This window comes from Bombina bombina, chromosome 6 (genome assembly GCF_027579735.1).
Source record: "Bombina bombina isolate aBomBom1 chromosome 6, aBomBom1.pri, whole genome shotgun sequence".
Taxonomy (NCBI): Eukaryota; Metazoa; Chordata; class Amphibia; order Anura; family Bombinatoridae; genus Bombina; species Bombina bombina.
In genome coordinates this window covers 118,627,276-118,633,275 of record NC_069504.1, presented here as the reverse complement: position 1 = coordinate 118,633,275, position 6,000 = coordinate 118,627,276, and the positions used below count along the sequence as shown (strand labels likewise).

Genomic DNA, 6,000 nt, shown 5'->3' with positions numbered 1-6,000 from the left:
TTCCGATACTTGTTGCTGAAACCTAGGCGTAGGTAACTACGACAGAGGTGGTATGCAGAGTAGTACTAGTAGAGCTACCAAGAATGAGTGCTTACCCTGTCATGTTCTGACAATCAGGGATAGGCACAGACCAAGGCTGTGGCGGACGTTTTCCAAAGTACAGACCTTATGTGAAGGACACCAAAGTACATTTCAAATTAAAAACATCTTTACCGTGAGAGTAGTAGATGCATGGTGGAATAGCTATCCAACAGAAGTGGTAGACACCAAAGTACATTTCAAATTAAAAACATCTTTACCGTGAGAGTAGTAGATGCATGGTGGAATAGCTATCCAACAGAAGTGGTAGACATAGTGAAGGAGTTTAAACATGCATGTTGGACGCCCCTTGTCTAATTTTACAAGTACAAATTAGTCATCTAATCAAACAAGTTTTAAATAACATTTATATAAAGACTGCTTGTGGTATACTGGTATAAAATGTTTTCAAAATTCTTACCTTTTTTTTTATTTTTTTTGTATTGAGAGTCAACAACTCCTGACCAAACCCACCCACCTTGATGTTAATCTCATGATCATCATGGTTGGTTACTTACTTGGTTAGGTTTGTCACAGTAGGCAGCGGTCTTTTACACACAGACACAAGCACCACACTTCCACACAGATCATGGAATCAGGATAGGTTGTGACTCATCAGTGGTTGACACAGGCTGCACTGCAGGCAGCTTGCTTCTTTTCCCTCTCTCTCACTCACTTTCCCACTACTGAGCATCTGTCCTACTCCTTCCTCAATGCCGCAAAAACGTGTTTGCGGACACTGCAAGGGCCAGTCACGGACACCAGTGTCTGTGTACGGACACCTTGCCTATCCCTGCTGACAATCCCTCTGAAATCTGCCAAGTCATGGGCGTGCTGATGTGCCAGGAGTTCAGATACCGCTATGCAGCCAGAGCCGACCCGCTCTGCTGAGGTACACCAGGGGAAACTCCAAAACAATCCTCCTTGGAGGCGCCAAGACATGGGCGTGTCCATATCGGGAGTATGTACCGTAGAGACCAATCCTGTGTAACAATGTGTGACAGTCCATAGAGGCAGAGAGAACCAGGTTAGGGAGCCAGCCAGCTTCAATTCTTAGCAACAGTCCATAACGAGGTGGGCTCACAAACTCTCAAGATAATTGCCAAGGGGGGATATACGCTCAAATGCTGGACAGGATACAAAATTTAAGAAAAAGAAGGCAGAGCGATATCTAATAATATAAAACGTAGCTTTTATGAGAGCATAAGCAAATAAGTTAAAAGTACATAATCACACCGTCAACCACCAATATTAAAAAAACAAAGATCAGAACAGCTGTGTAGGTTAAGCTTACGCGTTTCAGCTAAAGAGCCGTAGTCATAGCTTAACTTGGAAGTGAAAACACTCCCTACTTATTTCTCCAGCAGCCATGCCAACAACCTGAGCTGCAGAACAGTGATGATTAAATAAATATTACAATATGTTAAAGTATTTTTTGATTTTGAGTATAGGAAATACATTTTGCAATAATGTCAATGTACTGGTATTACAAGTTAGTCACAATGCGAACATGACCTCATGTTCGCATTGCATAGAAGCTGTGTGCTCACAAGAGCGTGCTTCCAATGGGAGCCTCATTCTTATGCTTTGAGACATGGCATGAGAACCTAGCACAGCAAATGTTAAATTTATATGTATATACACATATTAAATTGAAGAAAAAGAAGGCAGAGCGATATCCAATAATATAAAACGTAGCTTTTATTTGAGCATAAGCAAATAAGTTAAAAGTCCATAATCACACTGTCAACCACCAATATTAAAAAACAAAGATCAGAACAGCTGTGTAGGTTAAGCCTACGCGTTTCAGCTAAAGAGCCGTAGTCATAGCTTAACTTGGAAGTGAAAGCACTCACTACTTATTTCCTAACCTAGACAGCTATTGGATAAAACAGAAGCCATCACAGCTGAATGATAATTGTCAATCAGTACAAATATATGTGTGTATATACAACCCCTGGATGAGGATAAAAGACATAAAACGTTAGACTTATATAATATAGTAAAGTAACTCTTATTCAAGATATAAACATATATATACAGCAATACTAATAGAGACAGAGAAACTCAAAAATCCTCAGAGTAACTGACATGGGCAATCTGTATGTTTAGTCTTGGTTTAATAGAAATATAATATACAGGTATATATGCACACATAAAATCCAGTATTTGGAACTGAACTCCTAAGCAACTAAGAATCAGAAATTTATAATAAAGGCTTGTGGTACATAGGCAAAGTTTGTATGATGAAAAAAATGAATACTTAAGGAATATTGAACCCGGGTTTCCCTCTTCATATGCAGTGTTCATACCCGCTATGCTACAGAAGTAGAGTAAAGAATCAATCAGTACAGGTTTAGAGATAGAACTATATAGTGGGGGGGCAGATGTCAATACACAAAAGTATCAGTCTTTTATAATGACATTGTCCAGTATCTGGCTAGGTAGGATTACGGTCTATCATAACACTCAGAAATTATCAAGTGTGATGTTCAATGAAACTGATTAATTAATTAATTAATTAATTAATTATAGAGCCATAAAAGCTAGAATAATTTAACCAAGATTAAAGACTTCTATCTTCAAGAGGGCACAGCTAAGAGATTAATGAAAATGTAAGAGTATATCAAACCCCAATCTGATGTAAAATAGATAGGTAGAGCCATTGATGTTCTATGGCAGTACTAGCTAAATTAGTACAGAGGGGAAAGCATTCCCTAATAGTAAAACAGATACCAATGCACACATGTCAATAGAGTTACCAACCTTATAAAATGTCACAGAATTAACTCAAGGAAATATTACCTAAACATTAGATCTGCCAGTGATTAATTAAATCATATTCCGAATTAAATCCCAATGGAACTCTGGTCTCAAGTCTAAATATCCAATACATTTAATTTTTGCTTAAGATCTTATTTTTATCACCCCCTGTTTTGGGAAGTACAGTCTTGTCTATCGCTTTCCACCTGAAGGAATCCAGACTTTTATTGTGACAGAGGGCAAAATATTGGACAAGGGGTGTAGTAGATTTACCTATTGAGATCTCAACTGTACTTCCCAAAAGAGGGGGTGATAAAAATTTACCTTACAAGCTCCCTAATTAACGCCTTCACTGCTGGGCATAATACACGTGTGGTGCTCAGCAGCATTTAGCGGCCTTCTAATTACCAAAAAGCAATACCAAAGCCATATATGTCTGGTATTTCTGAACAAGGGGGATCCCAGAGAATCATTTACAACCATCTGTGCCATAATTGCACAGACTGTTTGTAAATAATTTCAGTTTGTGAAAAAGTTAGTAAAAAAGTGAACAATTTTTTTTATTTGATCGTATTTGGCGGTGAAATGGTGGCATGAAATATACCAAAATGGGCCTAGATCAATACTTTGGGTTGTCTACTAAAAAATATATATATATATATACTTGTGAAGGGTTATTCAGGGATTCCTGACAGATATCAGTGTTACAATGTAACTATGGCTAATTTTAAAAAATTATGGTTTTGAAATAGCAAAGTGCTACTTGTATGTATTGCCCTATAATTTTCAAAAAAAGCAAAGAACATGTAAACATTGGGTATTTCTAAACTCAGGAAAAAAATTAGAAACTATTTAGCATAGGAGTTTTTTGGTGGTTGTAGATGTGTAACAGATGTTGGGGGTCAAAGTTAGAAAAAGTGGGGGTTTTCCATTTTTTCTAAAAAACAATTATAGTAACTTATGATATGATGAAAATAATGGCATCTTTAGAAAGTCTATTTAATGGCAAGAAAAACGGTATATAATATGTGTGGGTACAGTAAATTAGTAAGAGGAAAATTACAGCTAAATACAAACACAGCAAAAATGTAAAAATAGTCCTGGTCCTTAAAGTGAAAGTCAATCCTAGCATTGTACAAACGCTAAGATTGACTATTGAAACAAATAAAGGGGACTTTCATTCATGAAGTATAATATACTTCATGTAGAACGCTGCTTTATTTGTTTCAACCGATCGACGTTCTTAGCTGCTACAGCAGCCCACAGCAAAAAAAATGTTTTGCTAAGAGGTGACGTTTTCACCTCTTAGCCAATAGCCATGCGGTAAATCCAGCTTGGCGCCCATGGGAGGTGGGAGTATGAGCAGGGTAGTGTGCATCTAGTTTTGGAAAGCCAGCAAAGGGATCCAGGTGCAGGTGCCCTAAGTAGGTGGGAATCTAGTGCTATCCAGGATTTGGAGTCTCCTCTACAATGCCAGTCTAGCAGTTTTTGTATAACTACCGAATGATAGTAGAGGTGGATATTAGAGGGTGCCCAATCCTCCATTTTGCAAGGACCTATACATTGTTGCTCTGTTTATTCTTGGTTGGGTCCTGCCCCATATAAAGGAATTTATGGGGCACTGTAACTGTTGTAGAAAGGATATGGGGAGTGTAATTGGCATAGCCTGAAGTATATATATAACATTTTGGGCAGTATAGACATTTTTCTTCCCCACCATGATATGGGTTTGTCTTTCCATGTGGAGAGAGAATGTTGGATGGATTGGAGTAGTGGTTGGTAGTTAAGGGGGAACCATCAAGATGGGATTGGGGACAATATTATTTCCAGGTATTTTAGGTGTGATGTTTGGAATTTAAATGGGCCTATATGTTTTAGTTCCGAGAATTTATCAGATTTCATGGAGACATTTAAGATTTCCGACTTATTATAATTAATGAGGAAGAGGGAAAGTTTGCTAAATTTTTTAAATTCCAGGGTTAAGGCTGGGAGAGAAAGTGTGGGGGAAGAGAGAGTTAGCAGAATGCCATCAGCGAACAAATTGCAAGTTTGTGGATGTTGGGTACAATGGTCAGCCCTTGAATATTTTGGCTGTTTTTTATATGATTTGCTAGAATCTTCATAGTGAGAATGAATAGTATAGAGGAGAGAGGGCAGCCCTGCCTGGTGCTGTTATTTATATTAAAACTCTTGGATAGGACTCCATGAGTGTGGCCTTTAGTTGCGGGGCCATTATAGAGGTGGAATATACGATTGATCATTAGGTCCCGAAAACTAAAATATTTTAGAGTACTATGTAGAAAAATCCAATTTAGTCTGTCAAGGGCCTTTTATGCATCAATAGAGACTAGGACAGAGGGGATCAGATGAGTAGTTGCGTGTTCCATACACGGACCGTGTTGTCTCTAGCCTCTCTGAGTGAAACGAAACGCGCCTGATCTACATGAATGAGTGTTGGTAGTATTTTATTGATACGTTTAGCTAGAATATAATGTGTATAACTTAATATCTCAGTTTAACAGTGAAATGGGGCGGTAGTTCCCTGGGTCTGTGGGAGGTTTACCCGGTTTAGGAATAACCGCAATATGGGCTTCTAGGAGGTTGGGTGTTTGTCATTTTCCATCAACTAATGAGTTGAATAGGTTAGTGAGGTGTGGGACCAAAATGCTTTGGAAGCTCTTATAGTATAGTATTGATAAGCCATCTGGACCTGGGCTTTTATGGAGTGGGTGTCCTTAATTGCTACCACTACTTCTTGTGCTGTAATGGGTTCATCTAGTCATTTTGCAATGTGTTCGGGTATGGTTGGTAAATTGGAATCGCGTATGTATTGATCTATCACCTCTTGATCATTGGAATAAGTCGAATGGTGGATGTTGTAGAGATTTTGGTAAAAATAACAATGTATTAGCGATCGTTCTACTATTATATATGTGATCTGTTGGATTTGAGGGATGGGATAGTTTGAAGATGAAGTTATTATTTGTGAGGGTCTTAAGGGCTCTAGCTAGCAAAGAGCCTGCTTTGTTTCCTTCTGTTAAATAGAGCTTTTTTCAAATAGAATGCTTTTTTAGGGCTTCTTTATTCAATAAACTGGATTAATAAATTTTGAACCTTTTTTAATCCTGCTGTGGATCGTTCATTTTTGCTGAGAACCAG

At 38.1% G+C, this 6,000-nt stretch overlaps 1 protein-coding gene across 1 annotated transcript in view; it reads left to right on the top strand.

Moving 5' to 3' along the window:
- The window catches only part of LOC128662698 (laminin subunit beta-4-like), a 315,199-nt gene that overhangs the window by 215,290 nt on the left and 93,909 nt on the right, over window positions 1–6,000 (top strand). The gene's annotated exons all lie outside the window — the stretch shown is intronic.